Raw genomic sequence first — 20,220 nt, 5'->3', positions numbered from 1 at the left:
GCGGATTGGAGGAGGGTCCACGCCCGCCCGAAGAAGGATAAAAGGAGCAACAAGCCAAGGAAGCATCCTCTTGTTCCTGTGCTCTGAAGCTGCACCTCCCCGTTGCACGTGAGCTCGAGACGGAACGAAGAGCCAATTTTGACCCACCCACCAGCCCCTGATGACAGCGATTTGTTTTGAATAAAGTCGAATGACATGATACTGTTTCTGTTACAGGTTAATGTGAATAAAGTTGATAATTTTGATATGTAATAAAATGGTTGATCTTTTTAACATGGTTTTCGGCAAAGTAATTGCAGCGGAGTTAGATGTAGTGTGTAGTAGAAGTTATACTTTGAAGTGCTCAGTATAATTGTCTTTTATTCTCTCTTAGTTTAGAAATGTCGTATTTATTTTTGGTCGGGCGGTAAGGTCATGATCGGTGAGCAGTAATTGGAAGATCCCTAGAGGTGGGGCGTCACCCATTATGGATGGGAGCGCCCGGGGGGAGGCGGCCAGTGGCCCCTCAAACGGGGAGGCGGTCCCTTTCTAAGGATGGGGACGCCGAAAGGGAAGGCGGTCAAGGCCCCTCCCTGGGGAGGAGGGGCTATGGCCCCCTCCTGGGAATTTCCCGGGGCCAGGATATCTGCGACGGCAGATGTGGTAAGCAGTGTGGGGTGGGAGGGGGGTCTACGCTACCTTCTAGACACCTCACACGAGTCCTCGGACGACCATTAAGATGGCGTCGAGTAAACAGGGGCCCCCGTTAAGACAAGGGAAATTGGTAGTTGGCACAGAGGTACAGTCCTCTGTGCGCCCGCCACTCACAAGTGAGGGGGGAGTTCTGGTATTAGGGATCTGACACCGGTTACGACCTTGCCGTTGGCCCGTAATGTTAGGATGTACAATTTCAATTTTGAGAAATGTATTTACAGGATGTTTTAGTATCGGCTAGGAGAACCTTTGTTAGAGATGTGTTAAGGTTAGCCATGAACATCGTAATGTGTAAATGAAATTGTACATGATATGAAACTGTTATTTTTATGTTTTAATTTTTGTTTCATATTTTAATAAATACGGCCGGGAGGGTAACTCCCTCCCGCCTTCCAAAACTTCAGAACCGTTTCCCTCTTCCCATTCTTGGGGATTGTGTTGAGAGGGGTTGTCGGGTATCCAAACCATATAGAAATTGAAAGACCCCATTACTGATTGTTCATGTGCAGGAAGAGACACTTTCCTGCACCTAAACAATCTTTCCCTGCAATGCAGGCACCCTTGCACAATGGTGCTAGGCAGCTACATTTAGCACCAGAGCTAAGGGAAAGGCAAGGGTGCACCGCATTCTTGTGAATACGGTGCATCCTTGTGTTTGGAAACTGTTGGAGCATGGCGTCAGCCTTCTTAGCTTAATGCGGCGCTCCAAATGTTTCCTAGTAAATATACCCCTGAGTTTCACTGGGAGAAAACAGACAGGGCTTACCTTTTGCAGCATACTATATACACACCATATTTCTGAATGATGGCTTTATTAATGGCCAGATTAAGGCGAGTCATAAGAAACATATGACTTCTTTGTAAGTTAAAAAATCCCCTATTCTTTGAAAACCACACAGCTGCTTTTCTCTATCGTGTGTCACAGATATCAGTTAGTGTCACCTTGAAGTCACCCAGCTGCCCCTTGCACTTTGGTGATTGGCACCCATGTTGTATGCTTTGCTAGTTAGTCTTTTCAGTGTTTACATTACTATGGTGGCATGGGGTGAACTGGCACAGCCTTCAGCTTGTAATGACTCACACAGAACTCGCCCTCTGTTGCACACCCAACAAAATAACGGTGCAATATCATAGCTCGTTTTTTAAAGGCACCAAACAGAAGTGAGTCAATGTGATTATCAGTTGATAATTAAGCTAATTACTTTAAAGCTTCAAAATAATTGTTGCAATCAAGGATGAGTGTATTTAATTAGGATAACCTTGGCAGTGAAGAGTAGACATTTTTGTAAGATTAGCTTCTTATCGTCACCCATCCTCAAACTGCAGATCTGGCTTATCAGCTTTTGCTCCTACTTCCAAACCATGATGCAGCCATTGACCCTATACATGAGATTATACCTCACAATGCTGTATGCCTGATAGCCAAAGGTACTCACTGTGGCCATTTGGTACCACCACAGCTGGCCAGGCGCCAACAATAGACACCACCAAGTGACTGCTGCCAGCAACTGGCTCTACTACCTGGACCAAGCTCCCTCTACATCCAAGTACTCATGCCCAACACTATCTCTAGCTTCACAATTAATTTGAGAGGTAAAGTCATACAATAATGTCTGCAAAAAGTGAGTGGCCAACTGCACCCCAATAACAGCCTTATTTTCATAGGAGTTCAGGGGACCCAATTTCCTTGATTATGTTAGGGTGACTGGCACTCTAGCTATGCCACATTCTCCAGACTTTAACCCAAAACAAGAGGAAGAGATGGGATAGAAAACAGAAGGAAAAGAATGGCCGAGATGGAAATGTTACAAGGACGTCATAGTTATGAAATAGCATAAAAAAATCTATCAATTCACTGAAAAAAACAAAGGTTACAGGGACGTTTTAGTGAGGCTCAGATTTCACTCATGCAAAACCATAGAAATTCAGCAGTTATAGTTACCTGAGCTACCTATAACTTATACCCCCGCAATGCATTGCTTATGACCTCACATAATACATCACTCATGACATAGTCAGTGACATCGCTGATAACATCACTAATGACATCGCTGATGATATCACTAATGAGATCACTGATGATCATCCAGTGATTGTGAGTGTTTCCTAAAAGTGTTAAACATATATTCTAAGGTACCTCAAAAAATAAATTCGTTTAGTTTGTGTACTGCTAATGAGTGATTTTTCGGCCAGGTTCTATGGGCAACCCACCTTCAGGCACCTATACCCGCTCCATGCACTGCCTTTGGCTTTGCGCTGAGGTGGTTCAGTTGCAGGGCCTGCTGCTAACCCCCTACAGGCACCCATGCCTCGCAAAGCTTTTGGCTGTGCCCGGCAAAGGGGTCGGCCACAGGGTCTGGCTTGTGGGGCACGTTCTGTAGCCCACCCTTATATATAGGCAACCTGGAAGGGGGGCCTGAAGCACCTTTCCCTGGGCCAATTTCGCCCTTGGGGACCCCATCCTCCGGGGAATCCAATTACTAAAACGGGAGAAGGGCCACAAGGCGCCTTCCCTGAGCTAATTACTAAAATGGAAAGGGGACAATGTGACTCCCCTCCCTTGGCTGATTTTGGTCCCAGGGACCCTATCCCCTGGGGTCTGGCCAATTCATTGAAGGAGAGGTCGGCCACATGGCCCCCCTACACGGGCCCATTTTGTCCCGGGGCCTGACCACTTGTTGTTGGGTGCCCTGGCCCCACCCAGGGCACCCAGTGTGCACTGTTGGGACTGCAAGGGAAACCTCAGTGCCCCTGCTGTACCTGCCGGTTCCCTGCCTCCAGTGAGAGCAAGTATTACTCCTGCGCACAGAGAGCAGCAAAAACTTCTGCTCCCTGCATGCTGGAGCAATTCTTTCACCTGTTTTCCTGCCCACTTTACAGTGGGCAGGAAAACAGATTAAAAATCCACTCCCAGCGGTCAAGAGCAGTTTTATTGCTCCCTCCCGCTGGAAGCGGACTTATTGTTTGCTCTCACTTGGCAGGAGTTGTCAAAGCTCCCGCCAAGTGAAAGCAAACAACTATGTCCCTAGGGTGGCCATCTCGGAACAAAAGGAGCCGGCCCTGGGGTGTGGCTGTCCCCATGGCAATTAACGGCTCCAGGAGTGGGGCTGTGCGCCCCCCCCTCCTTTGTTTTTACAGGGCTCGCATTGGGGAGGTGGTGGTCCCCCGGGGTTGAATAAGGGCTGAGGAGGGGGGCTGTGAAGACACCCTCTCCATTAAAAATTCATCCTAGCACCAGGAAGGTGTTGGTCCTCGGGCCCAAAAATGGCCCGCGAATGGGGCTGCGTTGACCCCTTGCCCCTATTCCTAAATCAGCCTGGCCCCGGGAGGTGGTGGTCCCTGGGGTGGTAAAGTGCCCCAGGAGGGGGGCCATGCAGCCTCCTTCCCCTGTGATAGTTTGGCCTTGCCAAGAGGTGGCAGTCCACAGGGCAATAAACAGCCTGGGGAGGGAGGCTGCTCAGCCACCCTCCTCTTCATTTAACAATGGCCTGGCCACAAAGAGGTAGCAGTCCCCAGGGCCGACATCAGTCATGGGGAGGGGGGGCCACATGCTCCCCCTGCTCAAAATTACTAATCAAATTTGCCCACCAGGATCTGGCCCACCCGGGGGCTCATCTATAAACAAGCGCAGGTAACCATGCTTGTTTTTTTTCCTAGGCCCACGGATACACCGTGAGATGTCTTTTGGCCATTGCGAGGTCCCTGTGGACCCTACTACCGGCCCTGGGGGGTCCGGGTATTCCTACCCTGCCCCCTTCTCTTTAAAAAAAAAAACTTTTGGGGGGACTTGCTTGAGTCCCAAAATGGCTGCCAATACTTCCTGGTTGAAGTGTTCATCAGATCTCAGCATGAGATTTGTCGGATCCGCTAAGGATTCGCTCCCCTAGATAACTATATTTCTTTTTTCTTTAATAACTCTAAAATACGGAACGGATTTACACCAGATCACAAAAAGAGACCCTTCTGGACCAAGTTCTTGCTTTCTGCCAACTTTGGTGTAATTCTGTTCAGTTGTTCGAGCTGTAATCGTATCTAAAATCTCTATGGGAATTAACATCGGAAACGCACTTATTTTTTGCTTCTCCTTTTTTCTCGGCCCCGCTTGACAAATCGCCCTGAAATTTACCTGCACAACAAGACACAGATGAGTCCTTTTTTGGGCAAATTTTGTGAAGATTTTTCAAACGACGCCAAAGTTACAAGCAAACCACCCTACCCCGGCCCATTTTGGACCCGGGGCTCGCCACTTGTTGCTAGGTGCCTCTCTCTACCCAGGGCACCCAGTGTGCACTGTTGGGGACCGCAGGAGGAGTTGCAATGCTTCGATGGTCCTTGCTGGCTCCCCACCTCCAGCGAGAACCAGCATTGCTCCTGCACACAGAGAGCAACACAAAATGCCGCTCCCTGCGTGAGGAAACAATTCTTTCATCTGTTTTCCTGCCCAAAATTTGAAAAGTCCACTTCCAGCAGTCTGGATCAGTTTTCCTGCTCCTATCCACTGGGAGCAGACTTACTGTTTGTCTCACTTGGTGGGAGCTGTCAAAGCTCCTGCCAAATGAAATCAAACAATTTTTTCCTGAGGGTGGGCACCTCAGGACATAGGGAGCAGGCCCTAGGGTGTGGCAGTCCCCACAGCCATTAATGTCTCCAGGAGCGGGGCTGCAGGTCCCCCTCCTGTGTTTTTGCAGGACCTGCCCTGAGGAGGTGGGTGTCCCCAGGGCTGATAACAGCCGAGGGGGGTATACGGACCTCTCCCTCTAAAAAAATTCAGCCTAACATTGGGGAGGTGTTGGTCCCGGCCCCAGAGAAACATCTTCATCTTCCGATAAAGCCTCCCTCTCAATCACTGAGCAATGTGTCTCAGTTACCTTTAGACTACATGAGGCAACCATTATTGCTATTTTTCCTTCACCTCCACCTTGCACTAATTCTGCTCCCAAACCCTTCAAACTAGTATCCGTTATGAGTGTGAATTTTACATTGTGATCAAAGCTTTTAAGATTGGAGCCATTTCAAACCTCAACTTTCTCATTTCAAACTCTTCCTCACATTTCTGTTCCTGCACTAATTCTGCACCCCTCTTCAGGAGTGCTCTTATTTTTTAACTTTTCCTGGCAAAATCAGGCACAAACTTGTTATAGTACTCGTTCATACCCAAAAAAGTTGTAATTCTTTCTTGCTCGTGGGTGATGCCAACTTGTTAATAACCTCAACAAGACTAGTTTTGGCTCTTATTCCTTGCGCTGAGATATCAAGTCCAAAATACTCGATGTCAGATCGTCTGAACCTTCATTCTCCCCTTTAATAGTGAGATTCAACTTATCTAATCTCCTCAAAACCTCCCTCACTCCCTTGTCATTCTCCTCCATATCTACACCAAAAATCACATCATCTTGATAAACTTTGATTCCCTCTACATTCTTCAACACTTTTTCCATAGCTCTCAAACGCCACAGACACTAGTCCAAATGTCATCCTCTTGTATCCATATCTATCAAACTGTGCTACTAATGCCACCCAATCTTTTGTCTCATCATCTAGCTATACCTAGTGGTAGACTGCTTTAAAGTCAGTTGATGAAAATACCTTGGTTCCACCCAACAGCGTCAACATGTCAGCTATTTTTAGAATCAGATACTTGTACACCACCACTTATTTGTTCAGTTCGCTAATGTTTACGCAGAGCCTCAGCACACCACTACTTTTTCTTGCTGCATCCACTGGGGCTAACCACTCTGCCCCTCCACTTCTTCAATAACACTATCCTTTTCCAACCTTGGCCAGCTCTTTTTCCAAATCTGCTGTTACTGACAACAGTACAATGTGCACCTTTCCGAACACAGGTTGTTCATCTTTCTTAATCTTAATCCTATGCATGTACCCTTTTAAGCATTGCAGTTTGTTTCTAACTACAGATGGAAACTCTCATAATGTCTAGCCTGAACTTCTCACAGGCTAACTCTTCTCACAGGCTTACTCTTCTTCCACCAACTGAATCTGAAACCCCAAGTCTTTCAAAATTATGTGAGGATCACTTTTCGATCAAGCATTACTCCCAAGTCCTTCTGATGGAACCAACTCAGAATGCTGCTATCCGCCCTGTGACAACACATAGATCTTATCCGACACATGCCTTCCTTTTTACTCAACCAATCCCCCCAAAAGGCCTTCCAATTGTACTGGTTTCCATCCATAAGCGTGCAGCTTAACGTCTGGTTTCTGTAGTTTGAATTTCCTTTGTAGTTTTTGATTAAACAATGCTTTCGACATCAACGTTATTTTTGCAACTGAATCTGTAGTTTCCCCTTCTACTTCAATTCCATCCATGGGCCTCTTTTTCTCCATCTTCTACTTGTAAAACAATCTGTCCACATTCAAGCTCTTCATCACTCTCTTCCTGCCTCACGTCAATTTCTTGGATATTTCCCTTATCCCTCTTGCATTCCCTCTGAAAGTTACCTCTTATCCCACAATTCCTATACACTGCTTTTATCGCTGGATATTCTTTATGAAAAGTCAAGTGACATTTGCTCCCTCATCTAAAACATTTCTTTCCTACCAGAAGTTTTTTCTCTTGCACATTGTACTTTTCAACTTCTGGTTTTCTGTCTTGTGCATTATATATTTCTTTCCAAAATGTACGTCTTGCCCTGAATCTTTCTTGATAACATCCACACATTTCATAGAATTCTTGGTTATGTTAGCTAACACCAGCTCCTTCTCCAGTGCAGGATCATTCTTTAACAACTGTTCCTCCCTCGCCATGCCTATATTACAGCCAAGCATGAACTGGTCTCTTATTTTTTCATCAGCAGTTCCTCAGAATTTGAAAGCAGATGCTAGCTACTTAAATCTGTGACATTGTCTTTAACAGATTCCCCACTTCTTTGTACCCTTCGGCCAAAGTGGTACCTCCCTAATATGGTACTGACCTTCACTCGTGTAAAGGTGTGCACATTACTGTGTACTTCAACAGACACCACCTTTCAAGGTGTGCCTTTCACCATAATTAACTGCAAAGAAATTCTCCTGTTGAGCAGTTTAGGTGTACCTATCATCGTAGTACTTCACAACCATATGCTCATATAATCCTCTCCTAAAGAAGAAAAGGAAAACACAGTCTTCAGTGGTGTGGCTGTCACAGGGGTTGTTTTAGAAGGTAAAAGAAATGCCTTATTAAAAAACACAGTCTTCGGTGGTGTGCCTATCACCGGAGACCTCTTTGAAAGCACTAAAATTGCATCCTCTGTATGATGTTAATACCACTTCCTACAATGTCGTAAACTGTATGTTTCTATCTCTGGTCTTTCTCAATGCTCAAATATGGCTGAAATGACGTAATTCAAGCCACATCTTTTTCTAGATAGTGTTCTGCTTGTTTTTCAGAGAGCATCACCTGAGGGAAGAATGCTCGAGAGAGCGCAAGAACTATAAACAGTGAGGCAGCACAAGGGAGGAGCTTGAAGCGGTGCCCACCACACAACTCCCAGCTGAACAGAGATGAGCAAATTAGCCACATGCCAAGCCAAGCACGAGAGGAACTGCATGAGAAGAACCATTCACAGCAGTAGCACAAACAGCTACACGAGCAGCAGAGTGAGGTGGGCACTCGCCGATCTCTAAAATAATGCCCAAGTATATGCTTTTCAAATATCTCCTCCCACAACTCCAATTGTCCCACTCTCTTCTCGTTTAGTGCTTGTGTCGTTTTCCAAGCTCAGTCCCGCGACACAGTTCTCTACCCCACTCCTCACATCAATGTTAGGATGACCCCAAAATCGCTGATTCATATAAAATAAACGTTGTTTTACCTGGTCACCAGTGTAAACTAATGGGGTCCCCCATTTAAGGACAGTCTGGAACCACAATGAGAGTTTGTCCAAGTTTAATCTTAGATACACCTCTCAAGAACCATCCCAGCCACCACCCTCAGGTTGCTCCTCCTCTGCATTTCAAAACATCACATTCTCTTTTTAGAACAGCCTTGGATGCTGTTACTTCTATGACACATCCACGTTTAATATTAGAAGATACCACAAAAGTCTTTAAGCAGAAGATTAGCACAGTGCCATCCATGCCAAGCTGAAAAATTGCAAAGCCTTTTACCACTCCAGTAACAGTATTACAGCTGTGGATTGGTAAAATACCCATCCAAACCAACCTGGGTTGAATAAAAGCAACCCAAACACGTTTCACTCTGGTTATGAGAGGTATAGCTATGTACAGACATATGAAGCATCCATTATAAGTCAAAACAATATCCTTTCATGCTTAGAGTACTGCATTAATTATGGAAAAAACTAGCAAGGAACTCTGGGTAGTTCCAAGTGTAGGTGGAGAGCTCCCTACACCAGTGACACTTAATCTGCACACCATAAATGTCTGCTTTTCTAGCAAAGTTTTTTAGCATAGGATTAGCGCAATGCCATTCACGCAGAGCTAGAAAGTGACAACTTCTCTTGCCATTTGTACAACGCAGCCAGAGTGGATGGTACTGTGCTAATCCTATGCTTAAAGACTATGCTGTCAAAATAGCAAGAGACTTTGAGTTTGGCTTGGATCACTCTCTTCCTCAGCACTAGGAAACCGGATGGATGTTGGCGGCCTTTTTTCAAAAAGTCTTCAAAAAAGGCACAATAGTCCTGATTTTTACATGAGAGCTAGGCCTGGGACAAATATAAGTGACACTGGAAAAATTCACACAATTCCAGCGAATTTCACATTATGATTGTTGTTATGTGAAATTTCTGAAATTACCCTATTACACCACTTCACATAATTAAGCACCATTCGCTGTAAAAATATACCACAATCACGCAAGAATAACAGAACACGAGTGGCTGTTCAATGTGCTTTTTTTAGCACTTTTTTTTAGCACAAACGTGCTCTTGTGTCAAAAACTGATACAAGGACGCTTTTTGCACTAAAATACAGTGTGAAATTACAGATTTGCATTTTAAGTAATTATATCTAATCTCGAGTAACTATGCCAAAATGGTACATACATTTCGCGAATTTCGCACACCCTGTAGAAAAACCCATATTCCGAAAACGTCGTGATCTATGAAAAAGAATGATAGCATTCACAAGAAATTGAGATAGTTTCCAAGCAAAAAACTTTGCAGACCTCCAAGTCCTGAGGAACAGGAGGCCTACGGGCACAGCCAAGGTGCATAGTTCAAGGTCAAGTCAAAGTGCAGAGATCAAGGGCTGAGCTCGAATCTACACCACTGCCTCCCCAACACTACCTACTCTTAAATCATGAACACGGCTCTTCCCAATCTGCTTTTCAACTCCTCTTTACAAGAAAGTTGTTAGTGAGCCAGGCTCACAGGAAGCTGGACTCCCTGGGTTAGAGCAGGCAAGGAGACTGAGAGAAAATGCTGCACCTTTTAGGGAGTCATACCTCTATTCGTGCCCCAGGGATGCACCACATCAGTTGCACCACTTCCTGTACCCTAGCACTGTACCTTCTTCCTCCAACGATTGTACTACCGAATAGCGAATCCAACAATATGGTGGCATATTAATATCGGCAACAGAATATCGAGGGACGAAATATCGAAAGGTAAGTGCATGTAGAGAAATATTTATTTACTACTTCTACCGCCACATCTACATAACTTGAAGATATATGTACTGTGTAGGTACATATATGGGCGGTTAGATATAGACGATCTAGACTTTCTTAGCTGTAGATATTTTATATTTTATATTCGGGTCCATCAATATAGTTTATTCGATATTCAAGGAGCATCAAGCCCAATACGATCCATGCCCATAGCCCATTTGATAATCCCTAGCCTCCCCCTACCCCAGTGCTTATTTTAGAAATTAAAACGTTACCAGTGCCCAAAACATTGCTCTGAAGCCCAAGGTCGGCGCTATGAAACACGCCTGTGTAGTCCTGAAGCCACCTAAGGCCTCTTAACTCCACTGCCAGGCACTCCCTGGCACGTTATTTAACTCTTGCAAGTTACTGCTTTCTCATTTCTGAATTTTTGTTTTTGTTTTTCTCTTCTTCCATTTTTCTAGTTTGCCCGTTTTTCCCTCTCTTGCTGTCTGGAAAAGTCTGATGAGTAAATGTAAGTGCTGGTCCCCAAAAAAAGAGTGGCAGTGTCCCCCACTTGCAACCAGTGGCTCAAATTAAGCACTGTCCTAGCCTTAGCCGTAATCCAAACTCTAAACTTATCTTAAAAATTACAGTGCTACAAAAAATATGCTGTGACAAATGCTACCTAAAACACGTTATATATCAGTTTCAAGATAAAACAAAGATTTCAATTGTTGTAGTTCACATAATTATGAACAAGTTAAATCAAGAAGTCCTTGATCAATATTCACCAAACTTCTTACATGTAACTACATATGCATCCTATAAGGCCATTTTAAATTTAGTGGACCTTAGTCAAAGATTTCAACAATTCAGTCAAAAAAGGATTTTGAATACCCCACGAAAGTGTAACCTCCTCAGTTACTGTGGTGGCGTGGCAGTGATGCAATATTTTATTATCTCCGGTGGTTTGTGTGCTAGGAAGGACAAATAATGGACAACTGTTAATGACACCTGTAATGGTAAACAATGTAAAGATTGCCGAGGTGCATGGCTGCGGTAGCCTAAGGAGATGAAATCAAAGTATACCAAGGTAATAGAGAGGCGATAAGGGGAGGGGGCACCCGAGCCATGTTCCCTAGACCATGGGTGGACCCGAGGTTCACAGATCACGGGTTGGTCTGTGTGGTTCGGAGTGATCAGATGGGAGGCAGTTTGAGTCTTGCTGTCAGATGCTGTTTGGTGGGAGATGTTGCCAAAATAGGTGAGTTTTTCGTTTTTTCCTGAAGTGTATGTTGGAGGAGGGGGGGTCTGGCATACAGTAGGAGGCTGACCTACATTCTTTTAATAGAATAGAATAAAGCCTCTTCTCTGTATGGCATTTTTTATGTTCGGTCCCACGAGCCACTGGGCTGCCGGTAGGCCAGGAATCACTAGAGTTTGCTGTTTTTGCGCAAATATTTCTGGCTTCACGATGATGGCAGCTCTGCAGTTTCTGGCTTCACGATGATGGCAGCTCTGCAGATGACGCCCGCTGCTTTAAACTTGACCCTTGCTGGGAAGGTCAGCCAGGTCAGTTCCTTCAGAGTGGGTGTGTTACTATTGCCTTTCCTAGTTCTTTCTGTAGTTAACTAGCAGCGGACAATATGGCTCGGTGAGTTAAAGACTCACTGCTGACATCTTAGCGCCAAGAAACTGTATAGTGTACGTTGCGCTTTACAAATGCCTTTCACATCACATCACATCACATCTGCCTTGACCTGCAGATCATGAGTTTGAGTCTCAGCAAGTCAAACTCTTCTGTCATCCTTCTGAGGTAGGTGTACTCGGCTCCATTACATATCATAACCGTGATAAGTTACTTACAGTGCTTAGAAGCATCGGAACTAGGTTATGAGGCACAATATGAAATAAACGAGGTACTATTATCAAAGGCTGTCTCTTGAGGGGGCAGGACTTTCATCGAGGAGGCCACAAAGGAGGGCATTATCTCCATCAATGAGGGTATGTACCAATATGTTTGCCTACATTGACATTTAGGAAGTGGCAGAAGGCGTTCATTATCTTCCCAAGACACATATGATGTAACACAGGTTGTGCTTTGTGTTGACTTAGTGTTGAGGGAGATGGCTGAATCGACATGGAAGTCCTCCTACCGCCCTGGCAGTGAGCCAGTTCTAACCATCTTTGTTGGTGAGTGAGTTCAGGGTACTATGCAGGAGTGTGATACATGCACGCAGAGAATGGGGAGGAGTGATAGAGGCTCACAGAATGAAGTACAATGTCACACGAAGCGGGCGTGTGTTACATCACCGAGATTTGGTATGACACTGCACAAAAAGTGCTTGTAGTGCAGACAAACTACTGGTGATATGGGTTCAAGCACTGGTTGTGGTGCGAGTACCGAGAAAGAGCACAACGGAGGCAGCCCAAGTGGGCCAGAGTTGAAAGGGGCTGCCATGACAAAACCATGCCTCCAAAGCCTCATTTTTGTCATGGACTTGCAGTGTGGGGCTGGTTTGCACATTTATCCAGGGGCTGATTTTGCCTTACAATCCAGTCTTGCCCATGCTTCTCTTGAGGTGCGCGAGCCACTGAAAGCTCGAGCCAGCCTCGAGCTTAAGTCTTGCTCTGGCGCACCGCAAGGTCCTGTTGGAACCCCGAGCCCATAGCGAGCAGAGATTTCATGTAGCTTCTGCCTGCCACCCACGCTCTAACCTGGTGCACATGGACGTAAAAACAAAGCTTTAACATTTGACGGTAAAGGAGAGACTGATAGATACCTATTAAGTGGCCCGATTTGCACAAATTGAAATAAGAAAACCTGGATTAATCGCTGCTTCTGTCTTAACCAAACTGTGATCTAAGGCAAATGTTTTATTTTACCAAGCTATCTTTTATCATCACATATGAAAGCACTTTCCAGTAGGTGAGTTCAGAACACCAGCTGTACAACTAACTATTGCATGGGTACTCACAAACTTTCTCTCGGGGGCCAAATTTACAGTGTGGTTTGTGGCCGAGGGCCTCAACGGTGGGGGCGGGGTCAGTGGGGGAGGGGGCGGGGCTCGAGCAACAAAAAAAACTGGTACCATGAGGTTGATCACTGGTCCCTGCAGCGAACGCCTTCGTCCACTGAGCCACCAGACCCGACATACACACATCTCTCTCTCTCATTCTTTCTCAGTCTCTCTCTCTCTCTGTCTTCATCCCTCCCTCTCTCTCTCTCCCTCTTCCTCCCTCTCTTTACCTCTCTCTCCCTCTGTCCCTCTGTCTCCGTCTGTCTCACTCACTCTGACTGTCTCACTCCCTCTCACTCCCGCTCTTCCTCTGTCTCACTCACTCTGACTGTCTCACTCCCTCTGTCTCACTCACTCTGACTGTCTCACTCTCTCTCTGTCTCGTCTCTCTGTTTCCCTCTCCCTCTCTCTGTTACCCTCTCCCTCTCTCTGTTTCCCTCTCCTCACTCTATTTCCCTCTCCCTCTCTCTCCTTCCCTCTCCCTCCTTCCCTCTGTCTTCCTCTGTCTCCTTCCCTCTCCCTCCTTCCCTCTGTCTCCCTCTCTCTCCTTCCCCCTCCCTCACTCTGAGGTCTCCCTCCCTCACTCTGTCTCCCTCCCTCGCTCTGTCTCCCTCCCTCGCTCATCTCCCCCGCTCGCTCTGTCTCCCTCCCTCACTCTGCCTCCCTCCCTCGCTCTCCCTCTGTCTGCCTCTGCCTCCCTCCCTTGCTCTCCCTCTGTCTGCCTCTGTCTCCCTCCCTTACTCTCCCGTGCTCTCCCTCGCTCTCCCTCTGTTTGCCTCTGTCTCCCTCCCTCGCTCTCCATCACTCTCCCTCGCTCTCCCTCTGTCTGCCTCTCCCTCGATCTCCCTCTGTCTGCCTCTCCCTCGCTCTAACTCTGTCTGCCTCGGTCTCCCTCCCTTGGCCTCTGTCTCCCTCCGTCGCTCTCCCTTGCTCTCCCTCACTCTCCCTCTGTCTCGCTCTCCCTCTGTCTCCATCCCTCGCTCTCCCTCTGTCTGCCTCTGTCTCCCTCCCTCGCTCTCCATCACTCTCCTGTGCTCTCCCTCGCTCTCCCTCTGTCTGCCTCTCCCTCGCTCTCCCTCTGTCTGCCTCTCCCTCTGTCTGCCTCTCCCTCACTCTCTCTCTGTCTGCCTCTCCCTCGCTCTCCCTCGGGGAGGGAGATGTGTGTCTGTCCTAAGCCCCCCAACACTCACCCCAGTGTATGTCAGGGTAAAGGAGATGTGTATCTGTTCTAAGCCCCAGCCCAATGGTTTGGTGCCCAACCCGTCAAACCTTAACTGAGACCCTTAATTAAAACTCATTAGCCCCATCTAGACTAAGGATCAAACTCAAATTCCTCTCCATATATAGACATTTTAATATAACATATATTTGCTTTTGTCTTCCCTTAAAAACGTTGGCCATTTCTTGGAACACTTTTTCCCTTTTTAAATAGTGTTTCATTTTCCATTTTCTTCCAGATACAAACAGAATGACAAATCCTTCTATGCCAACCTAATAACATGACGTGACTGACTCCGCCCCGCCTCATTTGATTTCCAGATAGGATCTAAACTGAGAAAATAGTCCGCGCATGTCTATAACAAAAACAGCGTGGCTGAGTTGTCATTTATCAGTAAAAACCGAGAAGGTGTTAAAGGTGAGACGATAGATATAATGTTGCTGCATACATCTGCCTTTCTGCACTTTTAAAATGCAGTGACCAGCCTAGTAGTCTTTCTTCATCGTTTAGCTGCACAAGTGTGGCTGACGCTGGCCCAGCCCCGTCGGCCTTACAGGGCCTCACTCGTCCAAAGCCCTCATTCCCTTAAAGATGCAAGGCTGACCTGTGACTGGTTCTACCCTAGCTCCCCCTGACTTTCAAATGGCGCCATTTGGTAGGTTGGCAGACAGGGATGAATTGTACCTCTTTAAGACCAGGTAGCCAGCCATCCTCCCCCTGGTGCCGGTTTGCTCAAAAATACCAAATATAGTTGTCTTTAGATTCAGAAGCCAAACTATAGGTGGTATAGCTGGTATACACCTGTTACAACGCAACTTTTACAACTACCTACTGTTACAACGCAACTTTTACAACGCATACCATTACAACGCATTGCGCTGGGGGGCGCTCTAGGATAGGGAATAAGTATAATTTACTATCCAACACCTTCCCTAGTGTCCACGGGGACTGGAGTTGGAATAGTAAATTATACTTACCACTATCCAGCACCTCAAAGCGCTATGCGTTGTAATGGTATGCGTTGTAATGGTCGCGTTGTAACAGTAGGTAGTTGTAATGGTATGCGTTGTAACATGGTACATCCGGTATAGCTAGCATCAATCTCAACTAGATTTCCCCTTGTTTAAAGCACAAAGCCTACCAGATGTATACACACCTTTGTCTTCAAATCCTGCCTGTGTGTGCCTGGGCTGAGACAGCTTCCGGGCACACACACACACAGACACACCCGAGCAATTAACAGGTCTTTAAAAGACCATTCCCATGTTAATGAGGCTTTGTTCACCTCGTAGGCCCCTGCAGCTCCACGGAATCACCCGCCCCGGCCCCCACAGAGCAGCAGTCTCTTGACTCGCGCTGCCGCAGGGGTGTTTGCTGACACTATTAAAAATATATATATATATTAAAACATGGGTACGATGTTTGGACTGTCCGTGGGCCGCCAGGGAAGGTTTGCCAGGCCGCTGGCGGCCCGCGGGCCGTACTATGAGTACCGCTGACCTATTGTATATGATTAAATAGGCCCTAATGTTGCTATAGTATAAGACTACAGGCCACATACAGGGTTCACACAAGCACTGTCTTGCCTATCAGCGCTCTAATGGCATTGTCTCCAGGGTGGGAGCAAGGACAGAAATGGCGCTAAGTTCATGTTTGAAAACTGGGGGCGGCAGATTTACAAGACCCTTGCCCCTCATTTACGCCACTGTTGTGTCACTTTTGTGACGCAGTGGCGGCGCAAAGCCTGCGCCATGCTGCGGGGTATCTACAACATGATGCATCTGGGAGATGCCTGTAGTTAGAACAAAAACAATGTTATCCTAAGCACTCAGTTTCTGTGGCATTTATCAATGTATATAAATAATTAAGGTAGGTGCCCCAGTCGTCGCACGTAGTCAAGAGACGTGCCTGATAAACAAGTGAATGTTGAGGTTAGAAGACTAGCCTCAAGACTTGGCGCCAAATTTACAACGAAAACGAGGTTTTCTTATCCAATTTGATCAAGTTTATTCAACTCATGAGTTGAATAAACTTGATCAAATTGGATAAGAAAACCTCGTTTTCGTTGTAAATTTGGCGCCAAGTCTTGAGGCTAGTCTTCTAACCTCAACATTCACGCATCTGGGAGATGCGTCACGTTGTAAAAACTGCGCCACATGTAGGCGTTCCGGCACGGGGGAGGCGTTCCGGCGCAGGAACGCCTCCTAAAAGTACCTGAGTGAAATCTACCGGATTTCAATCAACCCCTTTTAAGACCATGCAGTGTCAAAACCCTGCGCCTGCTTGAAGCAGGCGTAAGGATTGACGCAACATTTTAAGAATAGGGCACCCCGAGACTTGCTGGAGCTGCGTTGCGCTTGCGACGCAACTCCAGCAATGTGCGTCACACATCTGTCCATTTTTGCCCCATGGTGCACCGCATTGTAAATGTGCAGCATCCATGGTGGCAGAGACGTGATGCACAATAACTGGCGCATCCCTGCTGATATGCAGGGATGCACCAGTTATTGTAAATCTGTCCCTATCACTTTTAATAGTGCAATGCTACAACCTGATGTATTAATGTCAAAGCTTCCAAATATTAAAGAAATTCACTTCTTTTAATTTTTAAGAGGTTTTATCCTATTTTACGTGATGCCCCTTGTAGGATTTGCATGGCAAACATTTTCAGGGCTTTTCTCGAACACAGGGTCTAAGAGCCCTGTCTTACCTATGGCTTGGCTCTGATTCAGCTCCCCCTGGTAATTTGTTGGCTCTCCCACCTCTAACCGTCTCCCTGCAGGACCATACCAACAATCCATTGCCGAAAGCCCAACTCTTCTACACGCTCTGCCTGCCACTCGACACTACGTCCCCTTACACGCTGGTGTCCAACATGCTGCTCTCTCACACTTGGCTCCTCCTCTTACACTACACACAGGGCTGGCCTTTAGCATGGGCGAGCTAGGCTCAATCAATCAATCAATCAATCAAAGCATTTATATAGCGCACTACTCACCCGGAGGGTCTCAAGGCGCTAGGGGAGGGGGGTCCGCTACTGCTCGAACAGCCAGGTCTTGAGCTGCTTCCTGAAGGCGAGGTGGTCCTGGGTCAGGCGGAGGTGGGTCGGGAGGGAGTTCCAAGTCTTGGTGGCGAGGTAGGAGAAGGACCTTCCCCCTGTGGTGGCTCTTCGGATGCGGGGGACGGCGGCGAGGGCGAGGCCGGTCGATCGAAGCTGGCGTTTGGGAGCGTAGAAGTTGAGGCGGCTGTTGAGGTATCCTGGGCCTTGGTTGTGTAGGGCTTTGTGTGCGTGGGTGAGGAGACGGAAGGTGATTCTCTTGTTGACCGGGAGCCAGTGCAGGTCTCTCAGGTGTCCGGAGATGTGGTTGCGGCAGGGGATGTCCAGGATGAGTCGTGCTGAGGCGTTCTGGATCCGCTGGAGTCTCTTCTGGATTTTGGCGGTGGTTCCGGCGTAGAGGGAGTTGCCGTAGTCCAGACGGCTGGTGACGAGGGCCTGGGTGACCGTCTTCCTGGTCTCGGTGGGGATCCACCGGAAGATCTTCAGTAGCATGCGCAGGATGTTGAAGCACGGCGAGGAGACGGCGTTGACTTGTCTGGTCATGGAGAGGGAGGAGTCCAGGATGAAGCCCAGGTTGCGTGCGTGATCTGTCGGTTTGGGTGCGGTGCCCAGGGCGGGGGGCCACCAGGAGTCGTCCCAAGCGGAGAGCGAGGAGCCCAGGATGAGGACTTCCGTCAGGCCCTGGGAGCCAATATTCTGAGGGGCGCATGGAGCTATGTGCATTAAGGCAGTGCCCATCTCATCTTGCTCCAGTCATCTCCTTGACCCTGCCTGTTCGTTTCTGTCTGATTTGCCAGTTTAAATTGGTTTTAGTCCTTCATTGTTATATGGCAGGTTATGTTTTAACACCTTTTTGGCTCCTTTCCTTGCCCTTGGTTTACCCTCTGACACCTGCTGGCACACATCAACAAAACCATCATCTCCATGAGGCAGCTAAGTGATTTAAGTGAGCTGGGGGAAGTCCGGGGATATTTGTGTTCAGGGTCCAGTCCCTGCTCATCCAAGTACTGGCCATTGAACACAAAAGGGAACCCCTGCTGCCTCATGTCATTTACTACTATCAGCAAGGGTGACAATTTTCTCTTCACCCACACCCAGGGCAGTATCTTAGCAAAGGCCAGCTCTGTCTACACTCTGCTATTAGTGCCTCCACCCACAACCCTGTACCCCTGGCCTGGTTCCCACCCCCGTTTCCTCTCTATGTCATTCTCTGGCCTGTATCCCCATTGCCTTCATGTATTCCCTAAATCCTGCTCCTCTCCACCCTTTCCTTCACTCCCACACTATGTGCCTCCCTTCACACGTGCACACTTTCTCACACCTTGGTCCCTCCGTTCTGCCCCATGCTCCCCCTTCACCGTCCCCCTTCTGTCGTGCACATAGTGCCCCTACTCTCTACTTCCCGTACAAATCATCCCTATGCCATACCCTGCACCTTCCACTACGCATCCTGACTCTCCTGTGCCCTGCCTGAGGCTTCCTTGACCCTGACTCTTCCCAGTTCTGCACCCTCTTCGTTCCACTCACCATACGAGGGGCGTCAGGAAACCCCCTTCCCCCTCCCCCACACTTTATCAGCATAAGCATGGGTGAGGGAGGTGCCACTATCGAGGGTGTGTAGCATAAGAACTTCAAAGATGGGTGGGTGGAAGGATAGATGGATTTCAAAATGGTGGGGGTATTTTATTTTTCTGGTTACTCCCTTGTCTTACACGCTTTCCTCTTCCCCAATACGCTGCAGACCACACCCTTCTGCCTTACACCTGACACCCACAGCTTCCCATTCCAACTCATTCCACACTGCTCCCCCCCTTCTCCTCTATACCAGATACCCCCAATTCCTCTCCTACCCCACCTAAACTCTGTCATCCCTCTGCACCGTGCTCCAATCCTCCCACGCACTGCCGACCGTACAGCAACCTATCGCGCAATAAAACAGACCACGCAGTGTCAGCGTAAAAGGCCATTTTATTAGACCAGAACTGCGTAATCTGTACATAACAGTAACAACAACATAATAACAACAACAAACCCCCACTCACACTCCCCTCATTCGTTTCAGTCGTTCCGCTCCATCATCAAGCCCTAGAGGCTCCAACCATGCCATTATTCTTGCCCCTCAATCACTTGTCATCCAGCCCACTCCTTACGTCCTGCCATTCAAACTTCTATCCGCCCTAGGAACTCTCCCCCCCAAGGGATGGGTGTGCCCGCTCTTGACCCCCCTGTCCCCTCAAATCCTGCCTACTGCAGCTCTGGCCTAAACTGGCAACGCTATGGACCAACCCAACACACCTCCAACTGCCGGGTGGGTGGGCGGCCTTTCTTGAACCCTCCCGATGGTGCCAGGCGCAGGAAGAGGAAGTTCACTTCCTCCCCTGCGCCTAAATACCCACCCCCTAACTCCTCCCCTTCCCCTACCTGGCCTATCCCATGCGCGAATGACCCCGGGGGAAGACTAGTCTGCGACTCTGCTTCCCCCGGGGCCCGGCATCGCGCAATAAAACAGACCACGCAGTGTCAGCGTAAAAGGCCATTTTATTAGACCAGAACTGCGTAATCTGTACATAACAGTAACAACAACATAATAACAACAACAAACCCCCACTCACACTCCCCTCATTCGTTTCAGTCGTTCCGCTCCATCATCAACCCCTAGAGGCTCCAACCATGCCAT

The 20,220-nt window shown here is 47.6% G+C and overlaps 1 protein-coding gene across 1 annotated transcript in view; it reads right to left on the bottom strand.

Moving 5' to 3' along the window:
• LOC147702640 (uncharacterized) overlaps positions 1–20,220 on the bottom strand; it is a 93,194-nt gene that overhangs the window by 68,754 nt on the left and 4,220 nt on the right. The window lies entirely within an intron of this gene.

This window comes from Lissotriton vulgaris, chromosome 7 (assembly GCF_964263255.1).
Source record: "Lissotriton vulgaris chromosome 7, aLisVul1.2, whole genome shotgun sequence".
Lineage (NCBI taxonomy): Eukaryota > Metazoa > Chordata > Amphibia > Caudata > Salamandridae > Lissotriton > Lissotriton vulgaris.
The sequence above is the reverse complement of the archived record's forward strand: the minus strand, read 5'-3'. Positions and strand labels throughout refer to the sequence as shown.